Raw genomic sequence first — 22,333 nt, 5'->3', positions numbered from 1 at the left:
ATTACGATGTTTTGATCGCATTTGCAATCCGGGCAGTCTGCATTTGCGAACACTAGTTCGCATTTGCGATCCTGGCAGTTTGTATTTGCGAACACTAGTTCGCATTTGCAAAGGCAACATACATAGCCATTCTTCGCATTTGCGATCACTGGGTCACATTTGCGATCAAGCCTGAGTTCGCATTTGCGAACAATTCTTCGCATTTGCGATCAAGCCTGAGTTCGCATTTGCGAACAATTCTTTGCATTTGCGAAGATTGCAGAGGTATGATATTTCTCGCATTTGCGGGCTTCGCAATTGTCGCAAATGCGACATCTGCAGATGAACAAATATGACTTAGACTGGATTTTTGGTTCGTTTCTCAAATTTTCATAACCTAAAACGTTAGAGGTGATTTTTCTAAGACTCTTTCTTCCGCAAATCATTGGTAAGTGATTCTAAACTAGTTTCTTTTCAATCTTTCATTACATTTCACAAGTTTTTAACCTAAAATCTAGTGTTTTCATGGTAGAAATTTGGGGGTTTGGGTAGAGTTAGGTATTTTTGAGAAATTGGGATTTAAACCTCAAATTGAGGTCAGATTCCAAAACAAATTACATAACCGGGCTCGGGGTGAATGGGCAATCGAATTTTGGTCCGAATTTCGGGTTCGGACCAAGCGGGCCTGGGGAGTTGACTTTTTCAATAATGACCTAAATTGAATCTTTTGCAATCGTGGGTGATCCCTAAGGCTTAATTTGAATCATTTGGTTGGTATTTTCCTAAATATTGTTGGTTCGGAGGCTGGTTTGAAAGGCAAAGTTGTGGTTGAGCTTTGAGTGGTCTTTGAAGCGAGGTAAGTGTTGTGTCTAACCTTGACTTAAGGGAATTAGGAACCCTCGGACTATTTACTATGTGAATTTCATGTGAGCGACATACATGTGAGGTGACGAGTTCTTATGCGCCGCCGAATTATCTGTTTTTCCCTGCTTTCCCGTTCTTCTTATATTATCTCTTTTCGTGTCTTAGTTGTTATATGCTCTAAATGTGTTTTCATGCCTAATTGCCACTTGTAGTCATTGTTTCCTCCTGTTTATGATATTAGTTCTTTCCATAGTTTCATAAGCTCCTACTATTTGCTCAAGTTGGTTTATCTGTACCTTGTAGTTATAAATTCTGGATTGGTCTCGTTGTGTAGTATTACTTATTCGAATTATCATATTGTACAAGGTTTCCTATTTATTCAGTTTGGTGTCTTGGAATTGTAAAAGGGTTTTCTATGATTTGAAGTGTGAGTTTTACTGTGCTTATTGAGTATTTGATATTGATATGGTGGGATCGGGTTGCATGCTACACCAGGTGAAATAAGGGTGATATGTTGAGGTGGAATAAGAGTGAATTTGTACTATACAGTGGGATCGGGTTGCTTGCCGCAATAGGTGGAATAAGAGTGGATTGATATGGTGAAATAAGGGTGAATTATGATTATGATATTGACATATGGTGGGATTGGGTTGCGCACCGTAACATATATATATATATATATATATATATATATATATATATATATATATATATATTATATACTGTTGTTGATATCGTTACAGTAAAATAAGGGAGGAATTTGTGTTGTCTGGTGGGATCGGATTGCGCGCCGCAACAACCTATATGTTTCCATTTCTTGAGGTGTGTTGGTTTTCTTTTGGTATTTGTATCTGAATTATTAAAGATTGGTGATTCCGGACGACACTGATTTATTCTTGGGGTTGTGGTTATTATTTTCTGTTGGCCGTTTAATTCTGTTTAGTATTCTTATTTTTTGTCATTATTATATACTGTGTTCAGGTTGTAGTGTAGGTGACCCGCCTTAGCCTCGTCACTACTTCGTCGATATTAGGCTCGGCACTTACCAGTACATGGGGTCGGTTGTACTGATACTATACTCTGTACACTTTGAAGATTTTGGAGACGGTCCCAGTGGTGGCTACTAGAGAGCTCGGATTGGACAGCCTGCGGAGACTTGAGGTACAGCTGCTCAGCGCCCCCAGCTCCTGACGTCCCCGTCTTTATTTTTATTTAGCTGTGTATTTTCATTCAGACAACTTTGTATTTATTTCAGACCCTTGTATGTATTACTCTAGCAACTCGTGCACTTGTGACACCGGGTTCAGGGATTTGTAGCAGATATTTTTTTTACGATTTTAGCTTTCGCATTTATATTTGGATTATTGCAGTTAAATCAGTTATTCTTCATTAATGGAATTTAAATTGTTTTAAAGGATAAATTGTTCTAATGTTGGCTTACCTAGTAAGTGAAATGTTAGGCGCCATTACGGTCCCGATGGTGGGAATTTCGGATCGTGACACTTTTACGGCCTGACTTTATTAATTATAAAAAAAAGAAGTAAAAGTAGGGTGAAAAAAATGGGTCTGTCTATTCCCGATCTTTTTGAACTATGTGATGATCTGATTCATGCGGCGTCATGATACTTAGGCAATCCTTATCGGATGCGATCATAGCCATAAATAAAAAATAAATTTTTTTTAAAAAAAGTGACAAAAACAAATGAGAAAAATAAAGAGCGACAAAAATAAAAAGAGAAAATCAAGAGTGATAAAATCCAAAAATGATGAGAGCGGTAAGACTAGAAGAGAGCGTTAAAACCAAAAGAGAGCAAGGAAGGAAAAGAAAAGAAGTATAGAAAAGAAGTATATATATATATATATATATATATATATATTTGGTAACTCAACAATTATAACTTTAAAGCTTGATAAATGATCGATCACTTGAAAGTTTCCTTTTATTTTACCTTCACTTGTATATATTTAACTAGTTTTAGTATACGTGTGTTGCACGTGTGTATAATATCTATCAATTAAAAATATATACATTGACGTTAAAATAAAATATAATATTTGTTTAAATGATGAAAATAACTTTTCTCACACTAACATAGTAATTGTATTCAATATCTTCTGAATATGCATATGTGATGAATTTAGTTAAATTTTTTGTACATTATTTTATAATTATACGTATCTTATACTCCCTTCGTTTTAATTAGATGACACATTTCGCTTATCGAGATTCAAAATGTGTGACGTTTGACTAATATTTTAAAATAATTTTTTATCATATTGACATCAGAATTGTAACTTATAGTATTTCTCGTATAGTTTTTGAATATTTAAATTATTTTAAAATATTAAGTTGAACTAATCTAATTTGGCTTCAAACTTTAGTTAGATTGATTCTCAATAAGCGAAATGTGTCATCTAAATTGAAATAGTGGGAGTAATATGATATACATATATGCTAAATTGTGTCTCACCCGCATCTTTGTATGATTACATTTCGTCTCACAAACAAGGTTTGTGGTGGAGTAGTAAGTACTCCTTCATCCTTAAACAGAGGTCTCGGGTTCGAGTCCCTGGGTATGGAATTGCCTTTGTTAGGGAGCGTGTGGGACTTTCCGGCGCGAATCCGGATTTAGTCAGGCCCTAATGTGGGTACCGGACATCGGGTGGAAAACCAAAAAAAATAAATATTGTCTTCTATTATTTCATCCTTATTTCTTAAAATTTGCATGTTAACCAATTTAATTATTAATATTATAACAAATTTTATTTTATATTCTAATTTCTTTTAATTCAAATACTTAATTATCTTTTTTAAATACAAAAAGAAATAATTTATTTTTTGAGGATTCAAATTATTAATATTAGTTCATACCATATATTAAGTATTTAATGGTAACTATATTTTTATCCACAAAATTTTTTTTTGTCAAATGATAAAAAATCAAACTTTTGCATTTTAAGTTTGTTGTATCGTTAGTAAATGACTTTTGTCAATCACTTTTCTTTCTCTTTCTTTTGCTATTATTAATATTTTCGTAATTATTTTTTTCTAATTACGTTTTAAAATATATATTAATATTTATATATAAATAAATTATTATTCAAAAAATAAATTAATAGGCAGTGTACCAATCTCACATAGGCTACTTATAACATTTCTAGGTTAATTATAAATTTGGGATACAGGACAAAGCAAAATGCTTCCTCTTTCTTTAATTTTTATTTTTATTTTGTTTACATCATAAGTTTTCACCTAAAATTTAGCACAATTGTACAATATGTTTTGCACCAAAAAATGTTCAAGTGGAGAAGATGCATAAGCATAAATATGTGGTGTTATTTAATCATACTTTAATTGTAAAATTTATATAAGGTAAAACTTTAATGATTTTAAAGTCCTAATTATAATGAATTCTTACTTAATTAAAATAAGAAAAAAATAAATAAGTAATAAATCTGATTTAATTTAAAACTCCTAAATATTAGCTAGGAGAATAATCAAATGACTATTTTGTCTAGTGTGAACTCTATTTTAAAAATGTAAAAAAGCCGAATGATATTTCTCTAAGGGCATTCGTGCTTTTAATATAATATAGATTATTCCATCACCATTTTCAAAGGAGAAGGAAGAAAAAGAAGCAAACAAAAAAAAAGCGAGATAACTACTAAAAAGATAAAAATACTTATCTTAGCCCATAAACTGTTTCTCGACCCATCCAGCTTAAATAAGTCCAATAGAAAACAAAGAGGGGGACTTTGGCATGGTGAGACAACCTACCCATATAATTGGCAGAAAAAAGCCTTTAGTTATAGATATTGACATCAGGTAGTTAATAAATATATATCATCACAATAAAGTGTATATCAAAATGTATATCACAACTTTATTTTCTTTCTTTGTGTATATGGTGTCATTTTCTTTGGCATGGTGTGACAACCTACCCACATAATTAACAGAAAAAAGCTTTAGTTATAGATATTGGCATCAGGTAGCTAATAAATGTATATCATAACAATAAAGTGTATATCAAATTGTATATCACAATTTTATTTTCTTTCTTTGTGTATATCAAATATATATATATATATATATATATATATATATATATATATATATATATATATATTATTTTTTTTTTTTTTGTATATCTAAAATATAAAATTATAAATATAGTTATCTACAATTTGTTATTGTCTCTATATCCAAGTGTATAACACAAAAATAATTATAATTCTTGTATATCACAATGTATAACACATCAAATAATGTGTATACCAAAATGTATATCACAACTTTATTTTCTTTCTTTGTGTATATTAAAATGAACTTAAAAAATTTATTTTCTATCTTTGTATATCTCAGTGTATAACACATAATTTTTTATAATATATATAAATATATATGCTAGAAATATATTGATATACAAGATGAGAATTTCCCTAAATGAAGTCAAATCTCAAAAGAAGAGGAGGCGGTGAATTTGGGGGAAGGGGACAGCAAACTCGGAGGGCACCAAACTCATTTTATCTTTATTTTATTTAAGAAACAAATCAAAACCTCCCAAGAAATGGCTATAGTTGACGGAATCTGCCGTTCGCTGATTTATTTTTAGGTTTTCCATCTTTTACTAGCTTATTATCCGTACTTGTGGTCTTTCAAAGAAGAAGGGGGGGAGGGGGGCAAGAGGGAGGGAGGGGGCAACAAACGGGTGAAAGAAAATAAATAAGAAAAATAGTTTTTTAAGAATTTGGCTATATAATGTCAATTGTTTAGGGCAGTCTTTGCAAAACCTATTATAAGGCTATAAATTTGTCAATTCCTCTAATGTGTTTTCATATGGTGTCATTTTCTCAAAAAAGGTACATATATCAGCCCAAAAGCATCAAGCTAGCGGACTCAGACAAATTGGGCCGTAGGCCAGATGAACTATGCCTGATTTACGCGAATGTCCCTCTTTTTGGTCACCATTAAGATTTTATCCAAGACCGAAAAATATTGCAATAATCGTAGTATTTTATTTCAAATATTTGAGTGTACAATCTCTATGAATTCTCTGATTCTTCTTTCCAATAATAAATAAATCCAAGGGCCTTTGAACTTAATCGTGAATCTATATTTATTTCCACGAACGATGATCTTGAATTAAACTAGCACAAACTTTGATTTGAACTCGTACTCCTTGAATCTTGACTTGCTCTTCGTTCTTGAGCTTGAACTTGATTTCTTGAACTTGAACTTGATTGCTTGAAGCTTGAAACTTATAGAGAAATTTGCGGCGTTTGATCCACGAGCTCTCACTTGCTTCTTGTTATAACTTCTGATGTCTTTTCTAGGTTATGAAGACTCCTATTTATAGTTGTGGAAGGGAGGAGTTGTGATAAGAACAAACTCTTTCCGACAAATCAAATTGAAGTATGACATGGCCGCATTTGACTGGCCAGAACATGTCACTTGCACACGTGGCACGATTTCATTGGCCTTCTAATGTGACTTGGCATGTCTTGTCATTTTGACATGTGGCATGATCCTATTGGCTCTCCGTTTGACTTGGTGCACCACATCATTTGACATGTGGCACCAAATTGGGCCTTTAGGAAGATGACATCTTGGGCTTAATGAAGTTGGCTCATCATTTGTAGCCCAACTAAATGGGCTAGCACAATAAATTACTATGACTTAATTATTTAACCCATTTGTATTGGAACTATATAATTAATTCGATTATATTAGCCCAAAATATTTTAGTTGGACCACAATATCTTGAATTCAAAATACGGTCCAAATTATTTTATGAATTTAAATTCAATAAATTTTATATGTCTACAAATGCACCCTACTTCAAGACTTGTCAAAGTGTAAACTTTAAAGACTAGACTTGAAGTATTAGTTAAAAAAAACAAATCGTATTTTGCCATTTCCGAATGCTTTCAAGGATTTACTATGAATGCATCTTCCAAATGCAGCTTAAGGTAACTTATTTTGTCCAATTAAAATAAAACTTATTTGCTATCACTTTAGAAATAGCACCTTGAATAAAATAATTTAATTGCCATGATCCTTTTTGCTCATTGAATCTAATGACCAAACGTAACCACCTTCTCTGCTTTTGAAATTGTCACGTATTAATTCCTTTGAAAAATCACATGTAAGCATTATTCTCTAGCCAACTTGTACGGACTTTATCGCATAGTTTAATATTGATTTTTTTCAATTCCATCTCGGCATCGAATTGCTTCAGTTGGCTTCTATTTGGATACGGTAAAGTCAAGCAACCAAATCCATGTTGGAAACAGATAAAAGTTGCAGCCTTTAACCTGATCCCACACCGAGAATTAGTTCTCAGTAGCCTACCTAATCATCTATATAAGGTTGCACTTTCTTCAACTCACGATCATCAATTTCAACTGCCTTTGATGCTTGTGAAGTATCACCGAAGGTAATTTCTTCTTCTATTCTTGTGCTTTTTCTTCTTCTTTTTTTTTTTTTTGGTAGGTCAAACAAGAAGGATGTGTTCTTGTTTAATGAGTTGATTCATGCCTGAAGAAGACAATCTTAGGGTGTGAAGGGATGGGTCCTCATCCTTGCCCGAATATCGGAGAGATTACTTTCATGGTCCAATTATCGGAGAGATTACTCTCAAAATAATCCGACTATCGGAGAGATTAGTCTCAATGTGACTCGACTATTAATCTCAATGTGGCTCGACTACTGGAGAGATTCTCTCAAAAGACTTACATGTCCACCTTAAGATTGGAAAGTTATAGTTTCCTTTTAAGGACAAACCCACGAAGAGACCAACTTAAGGTGCAAAGGGACTTATATGTCCACCTTAAGATTGGAAAGTTATAGTTTCCTTTTAAGGACAAACCCACGAAGAGGCCAACTTAAGGTGCAAAGGGACTTATATGTCCACCTTAAGATTGAAAAGTTATAGTTTTCTTTTAAGGACAAACCCACGAAGAGGACAACTTAAGGTGCAAAGGGACTCATATGTCCACCTTAAGATTGGAAAATTATGAAGTTTCAATTCGAAGACTCCGTGGACTTGACGACATTGACTTGAATATTTGAAAACTTTGAAGATTTGACGGACTTTGCAGACTTCAACTTGAAGAGTGGCGAACGTGAAGACTTCAACTTGAAGATCGACAGACTTGAAGATTTCAACTTGGAGACTTCAACTTGAAGACCGACGGACTTTGAAGAATTCAACTTGGAGACTTGGAGGGTTTAAACATTTCAACTTGAAGAGCAGCAAACTTGAAGACCGGGGGACTTAAATATTTGGTGAACATAAAGATATAGTAAATCCCTGAACTTCAGTGCAAATACTTGGTAGCCTCCTAAAAGACTATAATCGCCGTATTGAAGACATTGGTTTATCATGAAGGCTTGCCCCCTCTAAGTCATATGAGATCCAAAGTTCAAAAGAAGAATGAAATTTCAACCTGATTTTCAAGTGTTGTTTGAATGAATTACTTCCATCATACTTCATTTGGACAACGACTAGGGCAATATGTATCCTTTGAACTTATGCGACTGAACTCAGAATGAAATTTTAAGCTGCCTACGTACCTCGGTGAAGAGGATCAAGTCATACCGTCGTTCAGAATAAGTGATTTTTTTTATATTTTATTTTCTTATTTTTTTTATGTCCTAACTTTTGCTTAGGCCGCCCCTTTCGAGGTTTTCAACCTAGCGGACCTTTTTTTGTGGTCTAACTTTTGCTTAGGCTGCCCCTTTCGAGGTTTTCAACCTAGCGAACTTTTTTTTTATGGGCCGTACACAGTTTAGACTCATGCGGGCCAGGAGTGTTGGAACATGCAGTTTAGGCTCATGCGTCAAGGAGCGTTTCAACTTCAAGGATAATACTTCTTCAAAAACTTGCCATTGATAGGGCCGATTCTCATGCCATCTACATCAACCAGCTTGTAAGCCCCACTTGAATAAGCTTCTTGAACGACATATGACCCATCCCATTTTGAAGTTAACTTCCCTACAGGTTTATGGGAAGTAATAATGGGTCTTCTTATGGCAAAGACTTGATCTCCTACTTGAAAGGATCTTGGGCTAACTCTTTTATTGAAGGCGCGAGACAATCGAGCTTGATAACATTCAAGACTCTGTTGAGCTTCCAACCTTTTCTCATCAAGAGCCTCCAACTTTGCTAATCAAAGTCGAGCATTTTCTTCATCAGTTATGCCTTCTTGAATAGCTAATTGTAATGAAGGTATTTGACGCTCGAGTGGCAAGACGGCTTCAACTCCATAAACGAGTGCATAAGGGGTCGCTTGTGTTGGCATGCGGTGAGTTGTCCTATATGCCCACAGAGCTTCCTCCATACGGTCATGCCAATCCCATTTGGATTAGGAGAAAACTTTCTTTAACAAGTTGCATAGAGTCTTGTTGAATGCCTCGGCTAGACCATTGGCGGCAGCATTGTACATAGAAGAGTTACGTTGCTTGAAGCCAAAGAGTTCACAAACCTTGTTCATCAACCTATTATCGAATGGCTTTCCATTATCCGTTATTATGTAACGAGGAATGCCAAAGCGATAGATTATGTTTACTCGGATGAAACTTGCAACATTTTCCTTCTTTACCTCCTTAAGAGCAATAACTTCAGCCCATTTTGATAAGTAGTCAGTTGCAGCCAAGATGTATAGGTGCCCACCAGAGAACTTTGGCAGTGGTCTAACAACATCCAATCCCCAAGCGTCAAACGGCTAGGATGCCACAGTTGGGTGCAACACTTCAGGAGGTTGATGAATAAAATTCGCATGGAATTGACAAGCCTTGCATCTTCAAGCGTAGTCCAAGAAATCTTTTACCATCGTTGGCCAATAATATCCCATCCTTTTTATATGTAAGTGGAGCTTTGGTCCAGACTGATGTGACCCACATACCCCAGAATATGCCTTTTGCAAAGCTTGGAGTGTTTCTTCTTCCCCTAAGCATCGCAAGAGTACTCCCTCGAATGACCTTTTGTATAGAGTATCTTTGTAGTAAAGGAAGCGAGATGCACGACGACGGATTTCAGTCCTTCTCCTCGGATTTTTTGGAAGTATCCCATAGCATAAGTAATCAATAATGGGTTGTCACCATTATTCTTTCTCAACTTCAGAAATAGCGACAAGATGCTTGAGTTCATTTTCTTCACCTTCAGCCTCATTTGGCGACGGTACTACCCATTTTTGGCACACAGTAACTTGCGTTTGATCAAGCAAAGTTAACGATGAAGCTAGGGAAGCTAAAGCATCAACCTTCTTATTTTCTTTCATTGGCACATGCTGAATAGTCACATCACCGAGCCACCCCGTTAATATTTTAGCGTAATCATGATATGGGCGTAGTTCAGGTTTCTTGACCTCGTAACTACCTAGAAGCTGATTGACCAATAACTGAGAGTCACCAAAGACTTGCAATTGCAACCGCTTCATTTCAACAGCCATTTCAAGCCCAAGTATTAGTGCTTGATACTCAGCAACCATGAGAAGTGACAAATACTACACCAGCACCAGCTCCTCCGCGATGTGCAGCACCATCAAAGTACATCTTCTATAGAGGTTGAACTTCAATGACCATTGCGTCCTCATCAGGCAGTTCATCAGTTAGCTCCCAATCATCAGGTATAGGGTGATCTGCCAAGAAGTCTGCCAATGCTTCTCCTTTTACAGCCTTTTGAGGGATGAACAAAATCTCAAATTGTTGAAATTGGAGATACTATCTCGCTAGTCGATCACTAAGAACAGGTTTTGACATCACGAACTTGATGAGATTTTTAGAAACAAAACGAACAACATGAGCTTGAAAGTAGTGCTTCAACTTTTGAATTGAGAAGACTAGCTCCAAACACAACTTTTCAATTGGCGAATAATTCAGCTCGTTTGGTGTCATCATGCTGCTCAAGTAGTAAAGAGAGTTTTCTTTCCCCTCACTATTTTCTTGGGCCAACAACGCTCCAACAGAGCTTTCTTGTGCTGAAATATATAGTATCAATGGCTTTCCAAGTACAGGGGCTGCTAAAACCGAAGGCTTCATCAAGTAGGATTTAATTCTCTCAAAGGTTTAAGATGAATCTCCTAAGGTACGCTAACTTTCCTTGTAGACTTTTCAATTCGTGAATATCCTGAGGCTCAGGAATTTTCAAGATTGCATCTACTTTGGCTTGATCAATTTCAATCCCTCGATGTCAGACAATTGTCAAGCCCCAAACTCGAGGAGCGCGACCGGCGCTCAACCGAGTGAACCCAGTCGATCAAGCCTACGTTACATCAACCTCTCATCATAACTCATGCTTGATTTATCAAAACATAATTAAATCATGACTTTCATATTTGAATGCATTTGGCTTAATGGCCCGTAATTTTTTTTCTTTTATTTTATTTTTCTCTCGTGATGGGTACATAGCTTCATAAATATTTATGAACATAAATACATGACGAAACTCAAAAACTTAAGTGCATGACCCACAGTGTACATGGAGCTTCTATGACAATAGATACCTAAGTACATAAAACCAACTAGACTCAAATGCCCACTGAAATTGTAGCGGGCTCACCATAATCTGTTGCGCAGAAGATCCTTATCAAAGATCCATATCATCCTGTAGAAGTATACCTGCATCCATTAAAAGATGCAGCGCCCTCGACAAAAGGGACGTTAGTACTGTCGAATAGCACTAGTATGTATAGCTAAAATTCCTCTTTCAAAATAGAATGCCAATATGATCTATACGTGGAACACATAATATAAAGTAATTGAAACAACATGTACAAACAAGGCCAATGAAAATGGCACGTAATGTCTGCATTAACAATGCGTCTCACCAGACCATCCATATCCCTCTCTTATCTTACACCTATACATTTCATAGACCGTTCATAGGATTCCATAGACAATACACTTATGCGTCTCATGGACTGTTCATAGGATTCACATATATTATACAAAACACATGTGCGTTTCATAGACCGTTCACATTGTTTACTTACACAATACACCTGTGCATTTAATAGACCATTCACAGTATCATCTATACAGTACACCTGTGCGTTTCATAGACCGTTCACAGTGTTTACTTACACAATACACCTGTGCATTTCATAGACCATTCACAGGATTACATATACAATACAAATACACCTATGCGTTTCATAGACCGTTAACAGTGTTTACTTATACAATATACCTATGCGTTTCATAGACCGTTAACAGTGTTTACTTATACAATATACCTATGCGTTTCATAGACCGTTCATAGGATTTCATATACAATGCAAATACACCTATGCGTTTCATAGACCGTTCACAGTGATTTCGTAACATGATATACCTATACGTTTCATAGACCGTCCACAGGATTTCATAACACAATATACCTATGCGTTTCATAGACCGTCCATAGGATTTCATAACACAATATACCTATGTGTTTCATAGACCGTCTATAGGATTTCATAACAAGATATACCTATGTGTTTCATAGACCGTCCATAGGATTTAATAACACAATATATATATATGCGTTTTATAGACCGTCCATAGGATTTCATAACAAGATATACCTATGCGTTTCATAGACTGTCAATAGGATTTCATAACACAATATACCTATGCATTTCATAGACCGTCCATAGGGTTTCATAACAAGATACACCTATGCGTTTCATAGACCGTCCATAGGGTTTCATAACAAGATTTACCTATGCATTTCATAGACCGTCCATAGAATTTCATAACACAATATACCTATGCATTTCATAGACCGTCCATAGGGTTCATAACACATCATTATGCATATAACCATGTATAAACTCAAAGCGACATGATTAACATTACCTTTAAGATCGTAAGTTCCCGGATCATTGAGACACTTCATGTTCATGCTCATTATGGAGAAACATCGCTCATTACATTAGCACATGTATGGTGAATCAACAAGCCAATTTCAGTGGCACATGGCCCAAATTCTTTTTCATAAGATTTATCATCATTTAGCATAAGACATCTCTCTTCCACCACATATATACCCTCTTATCAACTTATGGTCATTAGCTATGTTCATGATTCTTGGGGTCTTAACATCAAAGTAATTTGCATTAATTATTTTAGTAGCATACATACTATGATAGAAACTATAGAGACATACAATACCTCATAATTCTCATTTTGGCAAACGGCAACCTTTCATGTTCATACCATCACTTATTGTACTTGCCATAGGTGATCATAGGACATCAAGAACATTTAAAATATTTAAGAACGCTATAGCCTCTCCTCATGAGGGCGTAAGACCTTATAACACATTGGAAACATAAGTACAAATACATTCGTCTCATAACCTTTCCCACCATATATCACTTCACAATTACTTTTAACTACTTACAACATCATTATTTCATTGGCTCCCTTGGCCATACATATTCTTATTCATTCATGGCACTGTGGCCGTATATCATATTCTACACTTTCATTTCCTCCCTTTCATAGATCGTCATCATAATTATCAACAAGTAGAATATTTCGGAATTCACAACTTTAAGTTCATTAGTAATGAAGGCTTTAAACACAATAGATTTCTTTCCAATAAATAGAGTAAAATGATTGGCAATCGAAGCACAAGTTAAAATCATACATAATTTTCACTCAATGTGTAAGAACACAAAACACATTGAAAAATACTTACAAAGCATAGCATTAGCTAAAACAACCATATTTGGGCATCACTTGAGTTCATAAGCTTTTAACCAATTATATTATCGAAGTCAATTTTGGAATAGTTGAGTCAAAGCTCATTTCATAATCTTTCTCGCATTATTTCATTTCATTGGCATCATTGGCCACAAGTATAACTTTCACTATTGGCTCGTTGGCCACACTTTAGATCCCCAATTCACTTATTTCGCTTCCAACTATCTTTATAGGTTATCAACAATAAGACATTTCCAATCAAGACTTTAGGTATACATATGAGCAATTAAGAGTCTTAAGAATATTGAGCTTTTCTCACACAATTTGGCATACTATCCTTCATTGAAACACGACTCAAAGCCATAATATTTTAATACACAACTCACACTTTGAACATCTATCTTTCGACATAAGGCTCATTCGGGATAATCAAATTTATAGGGAATAACCCGGAATATAGAAGTTAGGAATCTTGAGCCAATCATACTTGATCTTACGAAAATATTATGGAATTCAATTTCAAGAGAGAAAGTTTAGCCAACATACCTCAATTGACCTTCCTTAAACTCTAAAATGTTCCGGAATTTTTAGCAACTTCAATCTATTATAGAAATATAACAAATTGAACCAAAATTATGAGGATTATTATGGTTCTAGCTCATTTGAGCATTTTATCAAACACTAGGTGTGCATAAGGTTTCAAGGTCCTTTAATGGAGGATTCCACCATCCTACAACCCAATCTTCCCACACTCTTTGATAACACATGCAAGAAAACAAACAACTCTCATACCCAAGAATTGTCTTGCTAATTACCCATTTTCAGAAAATTTCGAAACTAAGGGTTAGGGTGTAGAATCTTACCTCTAGGATGAAGATCTAGTGAGTTTTCCTTGTTAATCTCCAAAGATTTGAGCAAGAATTGGAGAACAATTATTGAAGAATACCTTCTCACTCTAGGACACTCTCTCTCACTCTAAAAATATCAGATTTTTGGCCAAAATGACTTAACCCCTCTCTATTCCCAGCCTTGGGGTTATTTAATGAGTTCCCACGTGCACGGCCGCGGATTTGGCCGCACATTGGCCGCAGATTTGAGGCAAAAACTCTCAAATATACGCGACCGCACATCTGGGCGCGCATATGACACAGGTCCAGTAAAATGGCCATAACATTATGTATATATATATATATCCAAATAACAAATGGTTTGATGCGTTGGAAACTAGATTCAAAGTTAATTAATTTGATAGGTAGATCACCACCTAAGTCTTAATAATGGGGGAGTTCTAGTCATTTGAAATTGGATCTTGTGCCAATTGAAACATCCTTTCCACTTAATGTGTCAAACTTGTTCCACACAAGTTCTTGCCATTCCCAAAACTCCTTAGTATATTCCAACACACCTTAAATATACATTATTAATTCAACATGATGTGGCTCTATCCCATAGGTCTCCTTTTAATACTCAAATACGTTATTCCCAGATACCGTTGGCGCACTTTAAAAACTTAAATCATTAGAAAATATTTACGGGGCCTTACAACAATGAAACCAAGGAACATTCCGGAAGTAACTCCAAAGGCGCATTTCAATGGATTCATCTTAAGTTGGTACCGCCGGAGCAACTCAAACACCATTCTCAAGTCTTTCAAGTGGTCGCCCCTCTTTCTTGATTTTACCACCAAGTCGTCCACATAGCATTCGACATTTTTGTGGAAAAGGTCATCAAAAATATTTTGTATAGCCCTTTGATAAGTAGCACCAGTGTTCTTCAAGCCAAAAGGCATTACCCTATAGCAATAAATACCCTTGGGGGTGCAGAATGCAGTAAGATCTTCATCTTTTGGTGCCATGCGAATTTGGTTATAGCCCGACAAACCATCCATAAACGACATTGCCTCATACCCAGTAGTAGCATCGATCATCAGCTCTGGAATAGGAAGCGGGAATTCATCTTTGGGACACGTATTGTTGAGATCCCTAAAGTCGACGCACACTCGAATCTCGCCATTCTTCTTCCTTACAGGGACAATACTTGAAACCCACGTTGGGTATTTAACTTCCCGAATAAATCCAGCTTTAATGAGTTTGTTAACTTCGGTTTCAATCAAGGGAACCAAGTCCGACCTAAAGCGCCTTTGAGCTTGCTTAATAGGACGATCGCCATTCTTGACTGCAAGGTGATGGACTACTACTTTAGGGTCCAAGCCAGGCATTTCTTTGTAACTCCAAGCAAATACATCCCTAAACTCCTTGAGTAACTCAATATAAGTGCTTTCTTCATCAACTTCTAGTAAAGTACTTAGGTAGGTGGGTCTTGGTTCTTTATCAGTGCCAAGGTTAACTTCTTTTAAGGCATCAACTGTAGTCTTCACTCCTTCTTCAAGTTCAGGTGGAGCATATTCAGCATCTTTATCTTCTTCAGAGTCCCCATCGTTGAAGGATATGTGATAACACAGTGAAACATCCTCCAATCCTGCATTATTCTCTATTGAAGATGGAACACCATTCTCGCCTTGTACAGTAACATGACACGAAGAACCCACACTTTCTTCATCTTCATCACGTTCTTTAGTGTAGACCACAGTGTATGGTTTCACCTTCAGTACCTCATCACATGAAACCATGACTTTTATTTGTCGTTTTATTCTAGAAGGAACCAAACTTTGGAAATCTTTAGAGATCTTCTAAATTTTGGGGAAAGCGGCGTTTTTTGTATTTCGATAATTTCTCTGGAACTTATTCCCCTTCTTTAATGGACCCAATCTCTCAAATACAAAAGTTCTCACAATTGATTTTCCAAGTCGATCAAAGACAGAAGGCCTGTTAGAAGCGACAGATTCGTCTTCTACAGTGATATAATTACTGCTCGCCCTTCTTATGGAGATGCGCACTGGTGACGGTTGCTTGTATCCCAAACCTTCATGTGGTTTCCTCGTCATATCTTCTGATAGGAGCTTCCCTAACTTTGACGGCTCATTGGGATTGTATCCAGTTTTTACAAATAGCCTGTAAGCATTAGGATCAAAACCTTCATCTGTTCGCTTTGTAGGGAGTGCCACATTCTGCAAACGATTTTGGGCTACAAACCCTGCAAGTGGCTTTGAGGATAACTTTACTGCCTCAATTCGGAAGAGTTAACTCCTTTAGCATGTTAGTTTGGAGATTAGATGATTCACCTTCATCTTTCTTTCTTTTAGGGGCATATTGGAGTGCAAGACTTACTTTCTTGCCATAAGACGCAATATCCCCTCTATGAGATTTATTCGCGTTGAGTTGTACCCCCTCAGTAACAGCTTTGGCTCTACTAGCAATCACCTCAACTCTTTTAGTTGTGGGCTCGTCATTCTTGCTTTTCATGCCATCATCAGCTCTTAGCTCCTTCATAATGTGGTTCTTCAAGTAGAACTTTGCATCGGTGAAGTGTGACTCAGCCTCGGTGAATGGCTCATCATCTACAACTATCTTTTTCTCGACTTCACCCTGGTAGTACTTCAAACATTGATTGTAGATAGATGAAACCACTTTATTCTCATGTATCCAAGGCCTTCCGAGCAAGACGTTGTATGAAGTCTTTGCATCGATCACATGCATCCATGCACTTGATTGCATATCTTCAATGGTAATTCCCAACCTGATCGCACCTATGGCTCTTTGCCCCCTTTGGTTGAATCCTTGGATCATCACATGACTTTCCGAGAGTTCGTTCATGGGAATACTAAGTTCTTTCACAGTGCGAATTGGCAAGATGTTCACTAAAGATCCTCCATCAACCAAAATTCGATTTACCCTTTCATCACATATATAGCCAACTAGGTACAACAGGTGGTTATGAAAAGTGTCACCTAGTAGAAGGTCGTCATTTGTGAACGTAACGTTTTCCTCGCACGTGTTAACTTCTTGATGGATAGACTCGATGAGCTTTTCTAGAGATGGTGCCAATGGTAGGTCATCACTCTTTTCTTGCCCTTTATCAGCATTGCAACAAGAGACCTCAATATTATCACGGGAAATCTTCATGCGAAACCAACATGGCAAGAAATCCTCCAAGGTCACTGGATGTCATGGTTTTTGAGGATGGTGCACCTCCACTTTTTCTTTCTTCAAATGCTTAACTGGATTCCATCTCCTGGGTCTTTTCACCATTATCTTCCTTTTTGGTTGTTCTATTGATTCTTTTCGTGGGCTCCTTTTGTGGTGCCTACGACGAGTCACCAACGTCCAACCTTCATCATCATCAGATTGATTGACTTCAACTTTGTCGTTCTCCAGTAATTCTTCATCTTTACTTTTTTTAAAACCACATAATTCATCCGGATTGAATGAGCCAAAGGTGATAGAGACTTGGTTTGCGCTTGCTTTCTCATCTTCAAGCACGATCTTCTTTTCGCGAGCCAAGTCCATAACTTTGTCCTTGGAGATAAAGCACTTCTCCAGAGGGTGGCTCACAAGTCGATGGTATTTGCAGTAATTTAGGTCATTTGTTTTCCCAGCTTCATTTGGTCGCTTCATTTTCGGAAGCTCAATGAGATTTAACTCGAGGAGTTCTTCAAAAATAGTTGGCACATCAGAATCCAGAAATGGGTACTCTTTCTCTTGCATTTCTTTTAGAGTCAACTTTCCACTTGGCTTATCTTGAAAAGAAGTGGATTTCATACTCTGCTTCTTGCTCACTTTCGTCATGAACTTTGCAGGTGATGTGTTGACATTCATAGCTTCTTTGCTTTCAGACTTGGGTACAAACTTACCCCACTTCCTAACTTCTTGCTTGTTGTTCCCTTTGCGAGAATCATAGATGGGCATCCTTTCATTTCCAGCAGAGGCCAAGCTCAATTCCATGTCATGGGCACGAGTTGCAAGTTCTTCAAATGTGCTAGGCTTGATACCTTGCAAGATGTAGCACAATCCCCAATGCATGCCTTGGATGCACATCTCTATGCTAAAAGCTTCACTAAGCCTGTCTTTACTGGGCGTGCCAGAATTTGTAAACAATAAATTACGTCGAGAAAATAAAATCAAGACCGAAAAATATTGCAACAATCATAGTATTTTATTTCAAATATTTGAGTGTACAATCTCTATGAATCCTTTGATTCTTCTTTCCAATAGTAAATAAATCCAAGGGCCTTTGAGCTTGATCTTGAATCTATATTAATTTCCACGAACGATGATCTTGAATTCAACTAGCACGAACTTTGATTTGAACTCGTACTCCTTGAATCTTGACTTGTTCTTCGTTCTTGAGCTTGAACTTGATTTCTTGAACTTGAACTTGATTGCTTGAAGATTGAAACTTGTAGAGAAATTTGCGACGTTTGATCCACGAGCTCTCTCTTGCTTCTTGTTATAACTTCTGGTGTCTTTTCTGGGTTATGAAGACCCCTATTTATAGTTGTGGAAGGGAGGAGTTGTGATAAGAACAAACTCTTTCCGACAAATCAAATTGAAGTGTGACATGGCCGCATTTGACTGGCCAGAACATGTCACTTGCACGCGTGGCACAGTTTCATTTGCCTTCTAATGTGACTTGACATGCCTTGTCATTTTGACACGTGGCATGATCCTATTGGCTCTTCCGTTTGACTTGGCGCACCACGTCATTTGGCACGTGGCACCAAACTGGGCCGTTAGGAAGTTGACATCTTGAGCCTAATGAAGTGGGCTTATCATTTGTAGCCCAACTAAATGGGCTAGCACAATAAATCATGACTTATTTATTTAACCCATACGTATTGGAACTATATAATTAATTCAACTATATTAGCCAAAAATATTTTAGTTGGACCAGAATATCTTGAATTTAAAATACGGTCCAAATTATTTTATGAATTTAAATTTAATAAAGTTTACATGCCTACAATTATTCTTACTATTACTTTATACAATTTCATTCTTTTTTCTGAAAATTTTGTTATGAAAGAGTAAGAGATATGACATTATTTCTTGAGAATAAAACTTAGCATTGGATCAGCTTATTTATAATTCTCATCACTATCGCATATTATGGGATTATATAAATCCTTCCATCTATGCAGTGAGATTATTTGTTGTTTCCTATTCCATTACGTGGAAATAAAACATGGAATTTCATGTAAAACATTTGGCTCATGTGACGTATTGAAGCGCATCATAGTACATAAAAAAATTTAAAACTAGAAAGCTGCAAGATAAATTTATGTGGCATGCAAGAATAAAATTTGAAGCAATTAGGATCCCAGAGGATACACTGCTTTGATTTTCTCATTTTATGAGGGATTAGACGTAGAGGCGGATTCAATATTTTAAGTTTGTGGATTATGGAACTTACTCTTTTATATTTAATAAATTTTTGATAAATTATTTTTACATATTAAATGAATTTCTTAATACAATACAAAATTTAAACCAAAATTATTGTGTTATGCGGGACACATAATTGAAACTGTAGCTATGCCCCGATTAGATGCTAGCTTTGGACTATTAAATAATACACATCTTTAAAGGATGCAATTTTGATGCAAAAGATCTTAGCCACCAAAACCACCAAATAGTATACTAAATACTGTTGGTGCTAATAAGAAAAATGATGTCCCAATTAATTATAAAAATTCCCTATAACTATAGTGGCTTTTCTTTAAGGAACACAACACCTTAGTGGCACTATATTTGATGAGCACCGCAATAAGTCTCTGTTTATGGATTTAGGATTCCACTTGTAATAAGAGATTTCAAATTTAAATTTCATATTCGAGTATGGAAATGAAAAAAGATTCTAATAGGAGACGCTTTCCTTTTTAATGAGTTTTACGCTTGGCGAAAAAAGTTTCTATTGTTTCAGATGGCATAAACAATAGAAAAGCATATAGTAAAACCTTTACCGATTTAACCCAAAAGTTCACATTTTACCACGGTAAGAGTAAATCTTTTACTTCATATGCTTCTATTTACTTGTCACTTTGACCTTTTGCAATTTTTTTGAGAAAATATTAATTAATAAAAAGATTAATTTTTTGTCTGAATTATCTTTATATTTATATTCTTTGATCACTTAATCTTTTTACTTCTTTGTAGAATATTTTTTAGAGTAGTAAGTATAAAATTGGAGAAAAAATAATGAACTATTTAGTCCGATTGCGTAGCCCGTCACAAACAGCATAGAGCTTACATATTTGGACGAATTCAATAATTTTTGTTCAGAGTGTATATTTGTATTAGACATTTATTATATATATATATATATATATATATATATATATATATATATATATATATATATATATTTAATTGCGAATGAAGTAACTAAAAAGAACTATGAATTTGATGTCAAATTTAAAATTCATGAACACGAGCGAGGACGACAATAGACGTCTCTAGTTTGAACGAAATGTGGGGTTCGACAATGGTCGGTTGCATACAAGATCTTGATATGTTTTGACCAGAATCTGTAGAAATTGATGTGCCACCTACCTTTGAACACAATTAATCACATGCCAACTGAGAAGTGAAGCCAAATCATGCAACTGATAACTTGCAGAAGCTACTCTAATTTATTGCTTGAAAAATACTACTAGTATGATTCAATTTTATAGCATGAAATAACAAGGTGACAGTTTTTAAGTAATGTCAGTGGAATCTTAAACCAATTTGTCAAGTTCCAAAGCATGATTATATATGGTCCAATATGTCTCATGACTCATGAGCTCAACAGTTGCATCTTTTTTCTTCTTCGAACGGTAGGTACATGTTCTTTTTGGTTTTCCACTTAGAAATCCCATACATGCATTGTGTGTGATTAAGTTTGAATTCACTTATCATATTGAGGAATAAAGCGTTCCTTAACAAAGACGATTCTAGATTCAAAATTCGAACCAGAAACCTCTAATAAAGCATTGGAGGAACATTTACTATTCATCCTTGTAGGTGACAAGTACATATCTATTCTAATCATATCGGACTGGAACGAAGAGATATTGGTACTACGTCCTATGGTATAGATTTTCTATCTTCTAATATTTTTGAACTCTGCTTAAAAAGATACTTAATAACATTAATCATAACAATATTTGTGTAAATTATCCCTTATGATCTGTAAACATGTCAGAGATCGTCAAAATCAGTGAAACCCCATTAGGGTTTCATGTTGAGAGAGAGAGAGTCGGTTGAGTGAAATATCTAGATGTTTCTCATTAGTTGAAAGAAAAATGAAAATCCGTCTGTATACAAAGCTGTACTACTTGTTTATATATTGGGCCTCTTGACCCGGGCTTATATCAGAGATTACATAGAAAATACAATGGGCCTCTAGTACGATGAAATGTACAAATAAATAAATGAGCTAATCTCAAGTCTTGAACTTGGGCTTCCAACTATAGCTCACTTCAACACCCCCATCCCCCCGCAAGTCGGAGGGGATACAACTCCCAACTTAGACATCAACCCATGATGAACACTCCCTGTAAGTGGCTTGGTAAATAAATCAGCCAATTGCGTAGTGGTAGGAACATGGCATAGCTGAATAGCCCCATCAGTGAGTTTAGTGCGAATTATATGACAATCCACTTCGATATATTTGGCACGCTCATGAAATACAGGATTGCGTGCAATATAAATAGCTGCCTGGTGATCACAGAAAATAGGAATAGGAGAAGGAACTGAAACATTAAGATCATCTAGTAAACGAGTAAGCTAAGCAAGCTCAGCAACAACTTTGCTAACACTCCTGTATTCTGCCTCTGCTGAAGAAAGAGAAACAACATATTGTTTTTTGGATTTTCAACCAATAAGAGAACCACCAAGAAAGATGCTGAAACTAGTG

The sequence above is a fragment of the Nicotiana tomentosiformis genome, chromosome 11 (assembly GCF_000390325.3).
Source record: "Nicotiana tomentosiformis chromosome 11, ASM39032v3, whole genome shotgun sequence".
Classification (NCBI taxonomy): domain Eukaryota; kingdom Viridiplantae; phylum Streptophyta; class Magnoliopsida; order Solanales; family Solanaceae; genus Nicotiana; species Nicotiana tomentosiformis.
This window is presented reverse-complemented; position numbering follows the sequence as displayed.